The sequence below is a fragment of the Leptodactylus fuscus genome, chromosome 4 (genome assembly GCF_031893055.1).
Source record: "Leptodactylus fuscus isolate aLepFus1 chromosome 4, aLepFus1.hap2, whole genome shotgun sequence".
Lineage (NCBI taxonomy): Eukaryota > Metazoa > Chordata > Amphibia > Anura > Leptodactylidae > Leptodactylus > Leptodactylus fuscus.
The window spans coordinates 222,791,683-222,812,889 of NC_134268.1; positions in this window are offsets into that span (position 1 = coordinate 222,791,683).

Consider the following 21,207-nt stretch of genomic DNA (forward strand, 5'->3'; position numbering starts at 1 on the left):
CCCAGCCCTGCAGATAGATAGGTTACTGTCACCAGACCCAGCATATCACCCCAGCCCTGCAGATAGATAGGCTACTGTCACCAGAACCAGCATATCGCCCCAGCCCTGCAGATAGATAGGTTACTGTCACCAGACCCCAGGATATCACCCCAGCCCTGCAGATAGATAGGTTACTGTCACCAGAACCAGCATATCACCCCAACCCTGCAGATAGATAGGTTACTGTCACCAGAACCAGCATATCACCCCAGTCCTGCAGATAGATAGGTTACTGTCACCAGAACCAGCATATCACCCCAGCCCTGCAGATAGATAGGTTACTGTCACCAGAACCAGCATATCACTCCAGCCCTGCAGATAGATAGGCTACTGTCACCAGACCCAGTATATCACCCCAGTCCTGCAGATAGATAGGTTACTGTCACCAGACCCAGCATATCACCCCAGTCCTGCAGATAGATAGGCTACTGTCACCAGACCCAGTATATCACCCCAGTCCTGCAGATAGATAGGTTACTGTCACCAGACCCAGCATATCACCCCAGTCCTGCAGATAGATAGGTTACTGTCACCAGAACCAGCATATCACCCCAGCCCTGCAGATAGATAGGTTACTGTCACCAGACCCAGCATATCACCCCAGCCCTGCAGATAGATAGGTTACTGTCACTAGACCCCAGCATATCACCCCAGCCCTGCAGATAGATAGGTTACTGTCACCAGAACCAGCATATCACCCCAGCCCTGCAGATAGATAGGTTACCGTCACCAGAACCAGCATATCACCCCAGTCCTGCAGATAGATAGGTTACTGTCACCAGAACCAGCATATCACCCCAGCCCTGCAGATAGATAGGTCACTGTCACCAGAACCAGCATATCACCCCAGCCCTGCAGATAGATAGGTTACTGTCACCAGACCCCAGCATATCACCCCAGCCCTGCAGATAGATAGGTTACTGTCACCAGACCCAGCATATCACCCCAGCCCTGCAGATAGATAGGTTACTGTCACCAGAACCAACATATCACCCCAGCCCCGCAGATAGATAGGTTACTGTCACCAGAACCAGCATATCACCCCAGTCCTGCAGATAGATAGGTTACTGTCACCAGACCCAGCATATCACCCCAGTCCTGCAGATAGATAGGCTACTGTCACCAGACCCAGTATATCACCCCAGTCCTGCAGATAGATAGGTTACTGTCACCAGACCCAGCATATCACCCCAGTCCTGCAGATAGATAGGTTACTGTCACCAGAACCAGCATATCACCCCAGCCCTGCAGATAGATAGGTTACTGTCACCAGAACCAGCATATCACCCCAGTCCTGCAGATAGATAGGTTACTGTCACCAGAACCAGCATATCACCCCAGCCCTGCAGATAGATAGGTCACTGTCACCAGAACCAGCATATCACCCCAGCCCTGCAGATAGATAGGTTACTGTCACCAGACCCCAGCATATCACCCCAGCCCTGCAGATAGATAGGTTACTGTCACCAGACCCAGCATATCACCCCAGCCCTGCAGATAGATAGGTTAGTCACCAGAACCAACATATCACCCCAGCCCCGCAGATAGATAGGTTACTGTCACCAGAACCAGCATATCACCCCAGTCCTGCAGATAGATAGGTTACTGTCACCAGAACAAGCATATCACCCAGCCCTACAGATAGATAGGTTACTGTCACCAGAACCAGCATATCACCCCAGCCCTGCAGATAGATAGGTTACTGTCACCAGAACCAGCATATCACCCCAGCCCTGCAGATAGATAGGCTACTGTCACCAGACCCAGTATATCACCCCAGTCCTGCAGATAGATAGGTTACTGTCACCAGACCCAGCATATCACCCCAGTCCTGCAGATAGATAGGCTACTGTCACCAGACCCAGTATATCACCCCAGTCCTGCAGATAGATAGGTTACTGTCACCAGACCCAGCATATCACCCCAGTCCTGCAGATAGATAGGTTACTGTCACCAGAACCAGCATATCACCCCAGCCCTGCAGATAGATAGGTTACTGTCACCAGAACCAGCATATCACCCCAGTCCTGCAGATAGATAGGTTACTGTCACCAGAACCAGCATATCACCCCAGCCCTGCAGATAGATAGGTCACTGTCACCAGAACCAGCATATCACCCCAGCCCTGCAGATAGATAGGTTACTGTCACCAGACCCAGCATATCACCCCAGCCCTGCAGATAGATAGGTTAGTCACCAGAACCAACATATCACCCCAGCCCCGCAGATAGATAGGTTACTGTCACCAGAACCAGCATATCACCCCAGCCCTGCAGATAGATAGGTTACTGTCACCAGACCCAGCATATCACCCCAGCCCTGCAGATAGATAGGCTACTGTCACCAGACCCAGCATATCACCCCAGTCCTGCAGATAGATAGGTTACTGTCACCAGACCCAGCATATCACCCCAGCCCTGCAGATAGATAGGTTACTGTCACCAGACCCAGCATATCACCCCAGCCCTGCAGATAGATAGGCTACTGTCACCAGAACCAGCATATCGCCCCAGCCCTGCAGATACATAGGTTACTGTCACCAGACCCCAGGATATCACCCCAGCCCTGCAGATAGATAGGTTACTGTCACCAGAACCAGCATATCACCCCAACCCTGCAGATAGATAGGTTACTGTCACCAGAACCAGCATATCACCCCAGTCCTGCAGATAGATAGGTTACTGTCACCAGAACCAGCATATCACCCCAGCCCTGCAGATAGATAGGTTACTGTCACCAGAACCAGCATATCACCCCAGCCCTGCAGATAGATAGGCTACTGTCACCAGACCCAGTATATCACCCCAGTCCTGCAGATAGATAGGTTACTGTCACCAGACCCAGCATATCACCCCAGTCCTGCAGATAGATAGGCTACTGTCACCAGACCCAGTATATCACCCCAGTCCTGCAGATAGATAGGTTACTGTCACCAGACCCAGCATATCACCCCAGTCCTGCAGATAGATAGGTTACTGTCACCAGAACCAGCATATCACCCCAGCCCTGCAGATAGATAGGTTACTGTCACCAGACCCAGCATATCACCCCAGCCCTGCAGATAGATAGGTTACTGTCACCAGACCCCAGCATATCACCCCAGCCCTGCAGATAGATAGGTTACTGTCACCAGACCCAGCATATCACCCCAGCCCTGCAGATAGATAGGTTAGTCACCAGAACCAACATATCACCCCAGCCCCGCAGATAGATAGGTTACTGTCACCAGAACCAGCATATCACCCCAGTCCTGCAGATAGATAGGTTACTGTCACCAGAACAAGCATATCACCCAGCCCTACAGATAGATAGGTTACTGTCACCAGAACCAGCATATCACCCCAGCCCTGCAGATAGATAGGTTACTGTCACCAGAACCAGCATATCACCCCAGCCCTGCAGATAGATAGGCTACTGTCACCAGACCCAGTATATCACCCCAGTCCTGCAGATAGATAGGTTACTGTCACCAGACCCAGCATATCACCCCAGTCCTGCAGATAGATAGGCTACTGTCACCAGACCCAGTATATCACCCCAGTCCTGCAGATAGATAGGTTACTGTCACCAGACCCAGCATATCACCCCAGTCCTGCAGATAGATAGGCTACTGTCACCAGACCCAGTATATCACCCCAGTCCTGCAGATAGATAGGTTACTGTCACCAGACCCAGCATATCACCCCAGTCCTGCAGATAGATAGGCTACTGTCACCAGACCCAGTATATCACCCCAGTCCTGCAGATAGATAGGTTACTGTCACCAGACCCAGCATATCACCCCAGTCCTGCAGATAGATAGGTTACTGTCACCAGAACCAGCATATCACCCCAGCCCTGCAGATAGATAGGTTACTGTCACCAGAACCAGCATATCACCCCAGTCCTGCAGATAGATAGGTTACTGTCACCAGAACCAGCATATCACCCCAGCCCTGCAGATAGATAGGTCACTGTCACCAGAACCAGCATATCACCCCAGCCCTGCAGATAGATAGGTTACTGTCACCAGACCCAGCATATCACCCCAGCCCTGCAGATAGATAGGTTAGTCACCAGAACCAACATATCACCCCAGCCCCGCAGATAGATAGGTTACTGTCACCAGAACCAGCATATCACCCCAGCCCTGCAGATAGATAGGTTACTGTCACCAGACCCAGCATATCACCCCAGCCCTGCAGATAGATAGGCTACTGTCACCAGACCCAGCATATCACCCCAGTCCTGCAGATAGATAGGTTACTGTCACCAGACCCAGCATATCACCCCAGCCCTGCAGATAGATAGGTTACTGTCACCAGACCCAGCATATCACCCCAGCCCTGCAGATAGATAGGCTACTGTCACCAGAACCAGCATATCGCCCCAGCCCTGCAGATAGATAGGTTACTGTCACCAGACCCCAGGATATCACCCCAGCCCTGCAGATAGATAGGTTACTGTCACCAGAACCAGCATATCACCCCAACCCTGCAGATAGATAGGTTACTGTCACCAGAACCAGCATATCACCCCAGTCCTGCAGATAGATAGGTTACTGTCACCAGAACCAGCATATCACCCCAGCCCTGCAGATAGATAGGTTACTGTCACCAGAACCAGCATATCACTCCAGCCCTGCAGATAGATAGGCTACTGTCACCAGACCCAGTATATCACCCCAGTCCTGCAGATAGATAGGTTACTGTCACCAGACCCAGAATATCACCCCAGTCCTGCAGATAGATAGGCTACTGTCACCAGACCCAGTATATCACCCCAGTCCTGCAGATAGATAGGTTACTGTCACCAGACCCAGCATATCACCCCAGTCCTGCAGATAGATAGGTTACTGTCACCAGAACCAGCATATCACCCCAGCCCTGCAGATAGATAGGTTACTGTCACCAGACCCAGCATATCACCCCAGCCCTGCAGATAGATAGGTTACTGTCACTAGACCCCAGCATATCACCCCAGCCCTGCAGATAGATAGGTTACTGTCACCAGAACCAGCATATCACCCCAGCCCTGCAGATAGATAGGTTACCGTCACCAGAACCAGCATATCACCCCAGTCCTGCAGATAGATAGGTTACTGTCACCAGAACCAGCATATCACCCCAGCCCTGCAGATAGATAGGTCACTGTCACCAGAACCAGCATATCACCCCAGCCCTGCAGATAGATAGGTTACTGTCACCAGACCCCAGCATATCACCCCAGCCCTGCAGATAGATAGGTTACTGTCACCAGACCCAGCATATCACCCCAGCCCTGCAGATAGATAGGTTACTGTCACCAGAACCAACATATCACCCCAGCCCCGCAGATAGATAGGTTACTGTCACCAGAACCAGCATATCACCCCAGTCCTGCAGATAGATAGGTTACTGTCACCAGACCCAGCATATCACCCCAGTCCTGCAGATAGATAGGCTACTGTCACCAGACCCAGTATATCACCCCAGTCCTGCAGATAGATAGGTTACTGTCACCAGACCCAGCATATCACCCCAGTCCTGCAGATAGATAGGTTACTGTCACCAGAACCAGCATATCACCCCAGCCCTGCAGATAGATAGGTTACTGTCACCAGAACCAGCATATCACCCCAGTCCTGCAGATAGATAGGTTACTGTCACCAGAACCAGCATATCACCCCAGCCCTGCAGATAGATAGGTCACTGTCACCAGAACCAGCATATCACCCCAGCCCTGCAGATAGATAGGTTACTGTCACCAGACCCCAGCATATCACCCCAGCCCTGCAGATAGATAGGTTACTGTCACCAGACCCAGCATATCACCCCAGCCCTGCAGATAGATAGGTTAGTCACCAGAACCAACATATCACCCCAGCCCCGCAGATAGATAGGTTACTGTCACCAGAACCAGCATATCACCCCAGTCCTGCAGATAGATAGGTTACTGTCACCAGAACAAGCATATCACCCAGCCCTACAGATAGATAGGTTACTGTCACCAGAACCAGCATATCACCCCAGCCCTGCAGATAGATAGGTTACTGTCACCAGAACCAGCATATCACCCCAGCCCTGCAGATAGATAGGCTACTGTCACCAGACCCAGTATATCACCCCAGTCCTGCAGATAGATAGGTTACTGTCACCAGACCCAGCATATCACCCCAGTCCTGCAGATAGATAGGCTACTGTCACCAGACCCAGTATATCACCCCAGTCCTGCAGATAGATAGGTTACTGTCACCAGACCCAGCATATCACCCCAGTCCTGCAGATAGATAGGTTACTGTCACCAGAACCAGCATATCACCCCAGCCCTGCAGATAGATAGGTTACTGTCACCAGAACCAGCATATCACCCCAGTCCTGCAGATAGATAGGTTACTGTCACCAGAACCAGCATATCACCCCAGCCCTGCAGATAGATAGGTCACTGTCACCAGAACCAGCATATCACCCCAGCCCTGCAGATAGATAGGTTACTGTCACCAGACCCAGCATATCACCCCAGCCCTGCAGATAGATAGGTTAGTCACCAGAACCAACATATCACCCCAGCCCCGCAGATAGATAGGTTACTGTCACCAGAACCAGCATATCACCCCAGCCCTGCAGATAGATAGGTTACTGTCACCAGACCCAGCATATCACCCCAGCCCTGCAGATAGATAGGCTACTGTCACCAGACCCAGCATATCACCCCAGTCCTGCAGATAGATAGGTTACTGTCACCAGACCCAGCATATCACCCCAGCCCTGCAGATAGATAGGTTACTGTCACCAGACCCAGCATATCACCCCAGCCCTGCAGATAGATAGGCTACTGTCACCAGAACCAGCATATCGCCCCAGCCCTGCAGATAGATAGGTTACTGTCACCAGACCCCAGGATATCACCCCAGCCCTGCAGATAGATAGGTTACTGTCACCAGAACCAGCATATCACCCCAACCCTGCAGATAGATAGGTTACTGTCACCAGAACCAGCATATCACCCCAGTCCTGCAGATAGATAGGTTACTGTCACCAGAACCAGCATATCACCCCAGCCCTGCAGATAGATAGGTTACTGTCACCAGAACCAGCATATCACCCCAGCCCTGCAGATAGATAGGCTACTGTCACCAGACCCAGTATATCACCCCAGTCCTGCAGATAGATAGGTTACTGTCACCAGACCCAGCATATCACCCCAGTCCTGCAGATAGATAGGCTACTGTCACCAGACCCAGTATATCACCCCAGTCCTGCAGATAGATAGGTTACTGTCACCAGACCCAGCATATCACCCCAGTCCTGCAGATAGATAGGTTACTGTCACCAGAACCAGCATATCACCCCAGCCCTGCAGATAGATAGGTTACTGTCACCAGACCCAGCATATCACCCCAGCCCTGCAGATAGATAGGTTACTGTCACTAGACCCCAGCATATCACCCCAGCCCTGCAGATAGATAGGTTACTGTCACCAGAACCAGCATATCACCCCAGCCCTGCAGATAGATAGGTTACCGTCACCAGAACCAGCATATCACCCCAGTCCTGCAGATAGATAGGTTACTGTCACCAGAACCAGCATATCACCCCAGCCCTGCAGATAGATAGGTCACTGTCACCAGAACCAGCATATCACCCCAGCCCTGCAGATAGATAGGTTACTGTCACCAGACCCCAGCATATCACCCCAGCCCTGCAGATAGATAGGTTACTGTCACCAGACCCAGCATATCACCCCAGCCCTGCAGATAGATAGGTTACTGTCACCAGAACCAACATATCACCCCAGCCCCGCAGATAGATAGGTTACTGTCACCAGAACCAGCATATCACCCCAGCCTTGCAGATAGATAGGTTACTGTCACCAGACCCCAGCATATCACCCCAGTCCTGCAGATAGATAGGTTACTGTCACCAAACCCAGCATATCACCCCAGCCCTGTAGATAGATAGGTTACTGTTACCAGACCCCAGCATATCACCCCAGCCCTGCAGATAGATAGGTTACTGTCACCAGAACCAGCATATCACCCCAACCCTGCAGATAGATAAGTTACTGCCACCAGGACCAGCATATCACCCCAGCCCTGCAGATAGATAGGTTACTGTCACCAGACCCAGCATATCACCCCAGCCCCGCAGATAGATAGGTTACTGTCACCAGACCCAGCATATCACCCCAGCCCTGCAGATAGATAGGTTACTGTCACCAGAACCAGCATATCACCCCAGCCCTGCAGATAGATAGGTTACTGTCACCAGACCCAGCATATCACCCCAGCCCTGCAGATAGATAGGTTACTGTCACCAGAACCAGCATGTCACCCCAGCCCTGCAGATAGATAGGTTACTGTCACCAGACCCCAGGATATCACCCCAACCCTGCAGATAGATAGGTTACTGTCACCAGACCCAGCATATCGCCCCAGCCCTGCAGATAGATAGGCTACTGTCACCAGAACCAGCATATCACCCCAGTCCTGCAGATAGATAGGTTACTGTCACCAGACCCAGCATATCACCCCAGTCCTGCAGATAGATAGGCTACTGTCACCAGACCCAGTATATCACCCCAGTCCTGCAGATAGATAGGTTACTGTCACCAGACCCAGCATATCACCCCAGTCCTGCAGATAGATAGGTTACTGTCACCAGAACCAGCATATCACCCCAGCCCTGCAGATAGATAGGTTACTGTCACCAGAACCAGCATATCACCCCAGTCCTGCAGATAGATAGGTTACTGTCACCAGAACCAGCATATCACCCCAGCCCTGCAGATAGATAGGTCACTGTCACCAGAACCAGCATATCACCCCAGCCCTGCAGATAGATAGGTTACTGTCACCAGACCCCAGCATATCACCCCAGCCCTGCAGATAGATAGGTTACTGTCACCAGACCCAGCATATCACCCCAGCCCTGCAGATAGATAGGTTAGTCACCAGAACCAACATATCACCCCAGCCCCGCAGATAGATAGGTTACTGTCACCAGAACCAGCATATCACCCCAGTCCTGCAGATAGATAGGTTACTGTCACCAGAACAAGCATATCACCCAGCCGTACAGATAGATAGGTTACTGTCACCAGAACCAGCATATCACCCCAGCCCTGCAGATAGATAGGTTACTGTCACCAGAACCAGCATATCACCCCAGCCCTGCAGATAGATAGGCTACTGTCACCAGACCCAGTATATCACCCCAGTCCTGCAGATAGATAGGTTACTGTCACCAGACCCAGCATATCACCCCAGTCCTGCAGATAGATAGGCTACTGTCACCAGACCCAGTATATCACCCCAGTCCTGCAGATAGATAGGTTACTGTCACCAGACCCAGCATATCACCCCAGTCCTGCAGATAGATAGGTTACTGTCACCAGAACCAGCATATCACCCCAGCCCTGCAGATAGATAGGTTACTGTCACCAGAACCAGCATATCACCCCAGTCCTGCAGATAGATAGGTTACTGTCACCAGAACCAGCATATCACCCCAGCCCTGCAGATAGATAGGTCACTGTCACCAGAACCAGCATATCACCCCAGCCCTGCAGATAGATAGGTTACTGTCACCAGACCCAGCATATCACCCCAGCCCTGCAGATAGATAGGTTAGTCACCAGAACCAACATATCACCCCAGCCCCGCAGATAGATAGGTTACTGTCACCAGAACCAGCATATCACCCCAGCCCTGCAGATAGATAGGTTACTGTCACCAGACCCAGCATATCACCCCAGCCCTGCAGATAGATAGGCTACTGTCACCAGACCCAGCATATCACCCCAGTCCTGCAGATAGATAGGTTACTGTCACCAGACCCAGCATATCACCCCAGCCCTGCAGATAGATAGGTTACTGTCACCAGACCCAGCATATCACCCCAGCCCTGCAGATAGATAGGCTACTGTCACCAGAACCAGCATATCGCCCCAGCCCTGCAGATAGATAGGTTACTGTCACCAGACCCCAGGATATCACCCCAGCCCTGCAGATAGATAGGTTACTGTCACCAGAACCAGCATATCACCCCAACCCTGCAGATAGATAGGTTACTGTCACCAGAACCAGCATATCACCCCAGTCCTGCAGATAGATAGGTTACTGTCACCAGAACCAGCATATCACCCCAGCCCTGCAGATAGATAGGTTACTGTCACCAGAACCAGCATATCACCCCAGCCCTGCAGATAGATAGGCTACTGTCACCAGACCCAGTATATCACCCCAGTCCTGCAGATAGATAGGTTACTGTCACCAGACCCAGCATATCACCCCAGTCCTGCAGATAGATAGGCTACTGTCACCAGACCCAGTATATCACCCCAGTCCTGCAGATAGATAGGTTACTGTCACCAGACCCAGCATATCACCCCAGTCCTGCAGATAGATAGGTTACTGTCACCAGAACCAGCATATCACCCCAGCCCTGCAGATAGATAGGTTACTGTCACCAGACCCAGCATATCACCCCAGCCCTGCAGATAGATAGGTTACTGTCACTAGACCCCAGCATATCACCCCAGCCCTGCAGATAGATAGGTTACTGTCACCAGAACCAGCATATCACCCCAGCCCTGCAGATAGATAGGTTACCGTCACCAGAACCAGCATATCACCCCAGTCCTGCAGATAGATAGGTTACTGTCACCAGAACCAGCATATCACCCCAGCCCTGCAGATAGATAGGTCACTGTCACCAGAACCAGCATATCACCCCAGCCCTGCAGATAGATAGGTTACTGTCACCAGACCCCAGCATATCACCCCAGCCCTGCAGATAGATAGGTTACTGTCACCAGACCCAGCATATCACCCCAGCCCTGCAGATAGATAGGTTACTGTCACCAGAACCAACATATCACCCCAGCCCCGCAGATAGATAGGTTACTGTCACCAGAACCAGCATATCACCCCAGCCTTGCAGATAGATAGGTTACTGTCACCAGACCCCAGCATATCACCCCAGTCCTGCAGATAGATAGGTTACTGTCACCAAACCCAGCATATCACCCCAGCCCTGTAGATAGATAGGTTACTGTTACCAGACCCCAGCATATCACCCCAGCCCTGCAGATAGATAGGTTACTGTCACCAGAACCAGCATATCACCCCAACCCTGCAGATAGATAGGTTACTGCCACCAGGACCAGCATATCACCCCAGCCCTGCAGATAGATAGGTTACTGTCACCAGACCCAGCATATCACCCCAGCCCTGCAGATAGATAGGTTACTGTCACCAGAACCAGCATATCACCCCAGCCCTGCAGATAGATAGGTTACTGTCACCAGACCCAGCATATCACCCCAGCCCTGCAGATAGATAGGTTACTGTCACCAGAACCAGCATGTCACCCCAGCCCTGCAGATAGATAGGTTACTGTCACCAGACCCCAGGATATCACCCCAACCCTGCAGATAGATAGGTTACTGTCACCAGACCCAGCATATCGCCCCAGCCCTGCAGATAGATAGGCTACTGTCACCAGAACCAGCATATCACCCCAGCCCTGCAGATAGATAGGTTACTGTCACCAGACCCAGCATATCACCCCAGCCCTGCAGATAGATAGGTTACTGTCACCAGAACCAGCATATCACCCCAGCCCTGCAGACAGATAGGTTACTGTCCCCAGAACCAGCATATCACCCCAGCCCTGCAGATAGATAGGTTACTGTCACAACTACAGGACAGATAGGATCACATTAAACGTTCACTCCTCTCCTCCTCCAGATAACACCCATAGTTATCCACCATTACATCAATCCTAAAAACAGATGATGTCACAGCTTATCCCCTCCCCCTCCCTCCTCAGATAACTTATACACATAAGTATTTCATGATGACCATATAGAAGAACAGGATTGTAAACAACAAGAAACTGTAGGGTTTGGTCATGTAAATGATGAACCTATTGCTAACCTTGATTTTCAGTTCTTTGTAGATGGCTCTCGATTTGGGAAGGATGGCAAATACTGCCCCGGATATGCCGCGGTCACTGACCACGAGGTAAAACAAGTAGAAGCATTATCCTGCATTTCTCAGCCAAAGAAGCTGAATGAGAGCTGTCACTGAGACAGTGTACGATGGCTGACGGTGAGCCTGCACACGACTATGGCCCAGTCTGAAGAGCAAGAGCTTTCCTTACGTCTAATGGGAAGTCCATAAAGGATGTCCAGGCTGTTCAGGGGGTGATGGAGACCCTGCTGCTACCCAGACAGGTAGGTGAGGACAGACACCATGGCTGATACAAGAGACAGCAGAGGTAACATGAGGGCAGCCAAACTAGCTGCAGAAAAACCTAGGGAACATGCCTGAACACAGGGGTCGCCAACCTGGACCAAAACTACGGTGCGTTACCGCTACTATACTACGACTGTGACAACGAATGTACACTTTACTGTCTGTGTCCAAATTGTTTGGATTGTCTCCATCTTACACTCCTCTCGGCACTGCCCTGAGCTCATCCTCCTTCTTTACTAAAAACTCTTATCTTGTCTGTATCTTATCCAATAGTTCTGTGCTAAAAGGTACACTCACAATGTATAGCATCACCTACAATGTATAACCATATCCACAATGTATAAAAATCCTCACTACCCGCCATTAAAGACCAGAATCCATATTGGTCACATAATTCCAGATATGTGACTGTGCAGTTGTCACTTACCTTTTACTCAGGGACCTACTGCTGGAGATTGATGAAGGAGAGTGATGACCAGTACAGGAGAGCAGTGACCAGCGCAGGAGAGTGGTGACCAGTTCAGGACAGCAGTGACCAGTGCAGGAGAATGGTGACTAGTTCAGGAGAGCGGTGACCAGTGCAGGAGAGCGGTGACCAGTGCTGGAGAGCGGTGACCAGTGCAGGAGAGTGGTGACCAGTTCAGGAGAGCGGTGACCAGTTCAGGAGAGCGGTGACCAGTTCAGGAGAGCGGTGACCAGTGCAGGAGAGCGGTGACCAGTGAAGGAGAGCGGTGACCAGTTCAGGAGAGCGGTGACCAGTGCAGGAGAGCGGTGACCAGTGCAGGAGAGCGGTGACCAGTGCTGGAGAGCGGTGACCAGTGCAGGAGAGTGGTGACCAGTTCAGGAGAGCGGTGACCAGTTCAGGAGAGCGGTGACCAGTTCAGGAGAGCGGTGACCAGTGCAGGAGAGCGGTGACCAGTGAAGGAGAGCGGTGACCAGTTCAGGAGAGCGGTGACCAGTGCAGGAGAGCGGTGACCAGTGCAGGAGAGCGGTGACCAGTGAAGGAGAGCGGTGACCAGTGCAGGAGAGCGGTGACCAGTGCAGGAGAGCGGTGACCAGTGCAGGAGAGCGGTGACCAGTGAAGGAGAGCGGTGACCAGTGCAGGAGAGCGGTGACCAGTGCAGGAGAGCGGTGACCAGTTCAGGAGAGCGGTGACCAGTTCAGGAGAGCGGTGACCAGTTCAGGAGAGCGGTGACCAGTGCAGGAGAGCGGTGACCAGTTCAGGAGAGCAGTGACCAGTGCAGGAGAGCGGTGACCAGTGCAGGAGAGCGGTGACCAGTTCAGGAGAGCGGTGACCAGTTCAGGAGAGCGGTGACCAGTGCAGGAGAGCGGTGACCAGTTCAGGAGAGCGGTGACCAGTTCAGGAGAGCGGTGACCAGTTCAGGAGAGCGGTGACCAGTGCAGGAGAGCGGTGACCAGTTCAGGAGAGCGGTGACCAGTGCAGGAGAGCGGTGACCAGTTCAGGAGAGCGGTGACCAGTTCAGGAGAGCGGTGACCAGTTCAGGAGAGCGGTGACCAGTGCAGGAGAGCGGTGACCAGTTCAGGAGAGCGGTGACCAGTGCAGGAGAGCGGTGACCAGTGCAGGAGAGCGGTGACCAGTGCAGGAGAGCGGTGACCAGTTCAGGAGAGCGGTGACCAGTTCAGGAGAGCGGTGACCAGTTCAGGAGAGCGGTGACCAGTGCAGGAGAGCGGTGACCAGTTCAGGAGAGCGGTGACCAGTTCAGGAGAGCGGTGACCAGTTCAGGAGAGCGGTGACCAGTGCAGGAGAGCGGTGACCAGTTCAGGAGAGCGGTGACCAGTTCAGGAGAGCGGTGACCAGTGCAGGAGAGCGGTGACCAGTGCAGGAGAGCGGTGACCAGTGCAGGAGAGCGGTGACCAGTTCAGGAGAGCGGTGACCAGTGCAGGAGAGCGGTGACCAGTTCAGGAGAGCGGTGACCAGTGCAGGAGAGCGGTGACCAGTTCAGGAGAGCGGTGACCAGTTCAGGAGAGCGGTGACCAGTGCAGGAGAGCGGTGACCAGTGCAGGAGAGCGGTGACCAGTTCAGGAGAGCGGTGACCAGTTCAGGAGAGCGGTGACCAGTGCAGGAGAGCGGTGACCAGTTCAGGAGAGCGGTCACCAGTGCAGGAGAGCGGTGACCAGTTCAGGAGAGTGGTGACCAGTGCAGGAGAGCGGTGACCAGTGCAGGAGAGCGGTGACCAGTGCTGGAGAGCGATGACCAGTGCAGGAGAGTGGTGACCAGTGCAGGAGAGCGGTGACCAGTGCAGGAGAGCGGTGACTAGTGGCTGCTCTCATGTACCAGTCACAGGGACTTTCAGGATACGTAAGGTAATTTCTGCTGCCAGTGACTTTATATAAAGGAGACTTGTTATCAATCGGAAGAAACAAAACTTAAACTCTGCACTGACTTTCACATTCCTTTCCTCACAGCTTTCTCTTCACATTCATTTCCTGACCTACTCGGCAATTGTCAGATTTCTGCTCATTACACACAGTTCACACTGAGCGGATCACACACCAAACATCCATCAGGATTCTGTCATAGCTGTGCACAATATGGCGCACATACATCACGTACCCAGCAGTCTGTCATACATGTAGCGTGTTCTCTGCCCTAGAAGACGTAGTTCGGGGGATATTGTCACTCCTTAGGGAGAGACCACCATATAGGTGTGTGGAGACTTGTTAAGCCTTTAGCACTCCACTTTGCAAGGAACTATGGGAAGAATATGCAAATCCGCCTTCCATGATGTAATTAGGAAGACAGTTGCTGCCTCATTGTTGCAAACCAATAGAGGGCGCTCACTGGAATGTGCAAGCCTGTCTTAAGACAGGATTCCAGTGAAATAACCCAATAATGGCTGCTCCCTTTAGCCTCATGCCCGACCTTCCAAGAGGCCTTTGTTTAGCAATGACGCTGGGATTATTACCAGGTTATAGTCTCTCAATCGAGGCTTAACAAGTCTCCACACACCTATATGGTGGTCTCTCCCTAAGGAGTGACAATATCCCCCGAACCCTGTCTAAGCCTCTCACCTCTACCAGGTTATAGTCCTCTCTACATCGGGCTGATGAGATCCAACCAGATCGAAACAGCTGTCCTCGATTGAGAGACTATAACCTGGTAATAATCCCAGCGTCATTGCTAAACAAAGGCCTCTTGGAAGGTCGGGCATGAGGCTAAAGGGAGCAGCCATTATTGGGTTATTTCACTGGAATCCTGTCTTAAGACAGGCTTGCACATTCCAGTGAGCGCCCTCTATTGGTTTGCAACAATGAGGCAGCAACTGTCTTCCTAATTACATCATGGAAGGCGGATTTGCATATTCTTCCCATAGTTCCTAGAAGACGTAGTCAGGTATAACTCCTCATTGTTTAGCAATCTGCCCCCCCATTCCAGGGAGTAACAGGGGAGGGATGAAAACAAAGGGAAGGGGGGGGGGGGGGTAAATTTAGGAGAACACAGGGGGGCAGATTTCCTACTATAATATTATAGAAGTATGTGTGTTTGGATGTTTGTTCCTCAATCACGCAAAAACCGCTCAACCGATTTGGCTCAAATTTTCTACAAACATAGTTCCTAGGCAGGATTGAACGATAGGCTACCTGGTGTCTGCTGGTGTCAGCAGACATCCAGCGCTAATGCCTCTGGTCGGTGCCCACACCGACTGTGGGCATTAACCCTTCTGGCGCCGGTGATCGCCAGCACCTGGAGCATGCTCCAGGGCCGACGTCACGTTGGCATGACAGCCGGGAGCCTTGTAAAGTCTCCCCGGCCTGTCTGCAGTGCTTTTCTTTTGCAGGCTGCAATGCAATGCAATTGCAAAGGTCTGATCACTAATGCAATGCATTGCATTAGGGTCAGTTCACACGTGAACTGCCCGCGCGGGTTTTGACACTGAGAGAGACGCAGCGAGCCGCGTCTCTCTCTTGTCAAAACCCGCCTGCTGCGACCATCGCGGTCGCGGCTTTCCCCTCCGCTGTTGGCTCAAATGAATGAGCCGACATAGGAGGGAGCTGCCGGGGGCGGAAGCCGCGGGGCTGAGCCCGCGCAGCTTCCGCCTGAAGATAGGGCAGGTTGCTTCTTTTCTCCGCTAGCGGCAGCCCGCCGCTAGCGGAAAAAAAAGCCCGGCGGTCTACATACACCACCATTGTAAAGGGGCGGATTTTGAAGCGAAATCCGCTGTCAAAATCCGCCCCTTTGCCCACGTGTGAACTAGCCCTTAGTGATCAGACCTTTGCAATTGCATTGCAAAAAATCGTCATTCCTTTTGAAGGCAGGTTGCCTGTCTGTAATGTATTACAGGGGGTTAATAAATGCAAATATATATATATATATATATATATATATACACTGTATATATAATTCAAAACAACCCATTTCCCTAGAACACATATAAAAGTATGTGAATACTGTGAAACACATACCGTACATGTTAGGTATCCCTGTGTCCAAAATCGCCTGCTCTACAAATCTATAAAAATATTTTTATACTGTACAGTATTTAATAAATGTTAATTTTTATATTTAGCAATATATGTGAACTCTTCTTTGAAAAAAATAAGACACCCCCTGAAAATAAGACATGGCGCATCTTTGGGAGCAAAAATTAATATAAGACACCGTCTTATTTTCGGGGAAACAGGGTATGTCTTATATTTATACAGCTTAGGCTAAGTTCACACCTGCGCTCGGTCTTCATTCAGGGATTCTGTTCCCCATTCAGCTTGAAAAATGTGGAAAGAAAAGGACTTTTCTCTGCGCATTTTTCGGGCAGAAGCCTGGCAGATGTCACTATGGTCTATAATGTCCGCGGTATACCGCGGATTGGGTTTCCATTTTTTGGGTAACCAAGCAGACCCAAAGAGCGTAAACCCAAACGCTTGTGTGAACCTAGCGTTAAAGAGTTTTTCAGCTCCTAATACATGTTTCATACTGATAACCTATCTATCAGCTTTTCTGGCAGCCTCTAGGATTTGCAGTTCTCTCCACTGTATAGCGGTGGCACCAGGGAATTGCAGCTTTGTCCACTCTAAAGTGGTGGCACCAGGGGATTGCAGCTCTGTCCACTGTATAGCGGTGACACCAGAGAATTGCAGCTTTGTCCACTGTATAGCGGTGGCATCAGGGGATTGCATCTCTGCCCATTGTATAGTGGTGGCACCAGGGAATTTCCAGCTTTGTCCACTGTATAGCGGTGACACCAGAGAATTGCAGCTTTGTCCACTGTATAGCGGTGGCATCAGGGGATTGCATCTCTGTCCATTGTATAGCGGTGGCACCAGGGGATTTGCAGCTCTATCCAGTGTATAGTGGTGTCACCAGGGGATTTGCAGCTCTTTCCACTGTATAGATGTGGCACCAGGGGATTGCAGCTCTGTCCACTGTATAGCGATGACACCAAGGATTTTCAGTTCCATTCTTACTTGTCTAGGATCGGTGCTTCAAGTGCTTCCAATCCATTGCAGCAGCTTCTGGAGCCTACCAAGATAGCTGATCTGTGCAGGGTCTGGGTGTCGGACTCCACAGATCACATATTGATGATTAACCCTATGGATAGGTTATCATTATGACCTATGCCACGCCACTTGTATATTTTTTTTGGCACAAATAGAGCCAGACTTCTGGAGCAGTTATCCTAGTAAGGGTGGGACTACAGCGACTTTGACCCCAACTAAAGGCCGTTGAGACGCCCTGTGACTCCTTTACTAATGTAAGTCACATTGCGGGCCATAGGGTACCAGGACTGTGACTTATAGTCTCATGATAATCCAGCATTACTCAGTCTATGAACGTCAGGTGGTATTTCCTTAATAATGATGGCGAACCTCTCCCGTATCTTTTTACCACCACCCAGTCTCCTGGCTTTAGGGAATGTGTTCCCAGTACTTGGTTTGGATCTAGAAGAAACCTGTACAGTGAAGTGAGCTCCACTATCACTCTCGATGATCTCGGGGAACCCCATACCTACACACTACTTCAACAGTTTATCTGCAGTTGCTTTTGCGGTGGCTTTCTGTACTGTATATGCCTCAAGCCATCCTAAAAAGAGATCACCACACACAAGCACGTACTCATACCTTCCCACCTTTGGTAACTGTATATAGTCAACCTGTAATCTCTGAAACGGGTACAAGGGCTCTGGGGTGTGTTCTTGAGGAACCTTTCTTTTTGGCCTATATTATGCCTAGCACATGTCATGAAGGCTTGCACATATCTGGCTGCAGTTGTGCTAAAACCTGGAGCTGCCCATCGTTTGTTCACCAGGTCACACATGGCTGTCTTTAAATGGTGCACTTGAGAATGAGCTGCCTGCGCCATCATTGGGAACAATGCTCTTGGTAAACATACTCTCTTAGCGCTAGCTATCAGGCTTTGTTCACCTTGCTGCTCCAAAGTCTTCTTTTCTTCTGGACCAGTTTGGTCCTGCAATGTTTTTAGAACCTGAAAAGAGAGCTGAGATACTTCCTCAGGTATGGTGACCACCAGTGCTGAGGCCCGTCCCTAGACTTTACTGCTGCTAGTTTTGGCGGCAGCATCTGCCTTTGCATCACCTCTACTTTCTTTTGTATCAGCCTTGGTGTTTGCCCTGACCTTTGACTATATCCCCCTGTTCGGGTAGAAGTAAGGCCTTCATCAGTTCCTGAACAGCCGGGGAATCCTTTATGGACTTACCAATAAACGTAAGGAAAGCTCTTGCTCTCCAGATCAGACCATAGTTGTATTCTATATCAGAGGCATAGCGGGCCGACCCTCAGCTGTTTTACACTGTTTCAGTGGCTGCTTCCAGTTCCGCTTCTTGAGCCAAGGCCTGTGGGGGGGGGTAATGGTTCTGCTTGTTTTCAGTGACCATGGCGTATCTGGTGTAGAACTTACCATCCTTCCCAAATCGAGAGCCATCTACAAAAAAATCTCAAAATCAAAATTAGCAATAGATTTCTCATTCACATGTCCAAACCCTACAGTTTCTTGTTGCATCAGGTAAATACAGTTCATCAGAAGATACGTGTGCGTCAGGTTGTTTTACTGTTGTCCTTACTTCCCCCCTTGAATCTATTGGTAACAGGGTAGAGGGATGGAGTGTGGCATAAATACGGCACACTGTAGTCTGAGTCGTCCAGCCATTGTAATGTGCTCAGTCTGGACCTGGGACACTATATACCATGGTTAGTCATAACAAGGTCATACATGGAACATTGCAACAAACCAGGGGATTAACCACAAAGGTGCCATCAAACAGCTAACTCAGAAACACCCCAAGGAATATCAATGACAATAGTATGATACAATACATCAATCTGTTATTGTGCAAAAATGTACATATAAGGATAAAACACTGGCAGATGAAAAGATGCCACAGGACACAAGACAAAGGCTGCTCAGGCCCATAAGTAGCCGATTATCATAATCCATACATTAGCGAGAAAGCAACAAAAATGACAGAATAAATGTATAAATAGACAATAGTGAATACAATGCTGCAAAGATATAAAATCAAAATTGGCACCATCTTGCACACCACACTGCAATCCCTGGAGAAAAGTGCTGACAACGTCCTGGACTTCCCTGTCGCAGTACTTACTCCTCCTGACTCCTATACCTCCTGAGGAAGCCGCTTCTCCGGTGAAACGCGTTGAGGTGTCTAGCCGTGGTGTGTTGGCGCTCCAGCCCTTCCGTTTTGCAGCCATGACTACTGGTATATTACCACTGTTACAGCAATTTACACTCTGGGTCTCTACCCTTTATATTGGGGGTCTCAGTAACATCCCAGTGCTGGGGGTAGTAGCATTTGTTGTCACTTTTATATCAACTCTGATGCATTTGTGGTGCACTATTAACCCAGACACTTTAGGGATGTGTATTCTCATTGAGCGCTGTATACACAGCGATTGAGAAGGCAAGGAAGGTAATAAACCTTCTCCGTCTTCTCTCTGGGAGTTCTGGCTGAAGTTATAGCCGGCTCCCAGTATCAGCAGCTGCACGATCTCGTATCGGCACGTCCTGTCAGAACAAGGCAACCACTAACCGGACGTATAAAGTCTATGGGCGGTCTGGAAGTGGTTAAAATGCGCATTATAAACAAAAAGACATTACAAAATAGACATGTGAGTTGCTTCTAATTCACTGAAATAATGGATTTTCTGCTATACACATGCACACTAAACTCTAGCTTAGGCCTTCTATTATTTTACAGTGCACTTTGTTGAAGAGGGGAAGGGGGGCTGTCCAAACACTTCCTCTCAAACCTTCAATCAATAACTAACTTGCTTTTCTCCATCCCACTTTCACATGCGCGTATCCATCTTTTCACATCCTATTATCACCTATCTTGCTGTTTTGGTGCTTTCACTTGCCCAATAGTGCCCCCCTTCAATACATCAGCACCCTCATTTGCTCTCAATCTCTATAGCTTGACAACCTTCCTATTCCTAGGATCAGCCTTACACCGCCCAGGCAAACCCTCCATGATTTGCCTAATCTTCTGTGTCGAACCTCAAAGGGTACAACCGGTACCTCTCGGGCCTCCTACGCTTAACGACACACTACTTGTAGTAGAACCTCCAAAAAAATAACTCTCAGGCATCCTAAGCGCTTAATTACAGTAACATCTCACCATAAATCCTCTAGGATATCTTTTGGCACCCCAAAAGTGTTAACTACTTACAAGGACACCATACAGTAGCCCTGGGCTGCTAGACTCTCCTCTAGAACTTAGCAGAAAGCGGTGGCCTGATCTTTCCTGGCTAATCTTTTCTTAACAACTTTCCACAGAGTCCAACACACAAACAAACAGAATGGGCTGCAGATTCCTGAAATGCGGATACTTCATAAACAGGGTTCTTAAAAAGACCAGAGGATTTACATTTCTTACAACTCACCCGGCAGCCAGAGAGGCCACATAAGACAAAGAGAAGCGGAAAGTGGAAATTGTAAGAATATATCTTCTTAC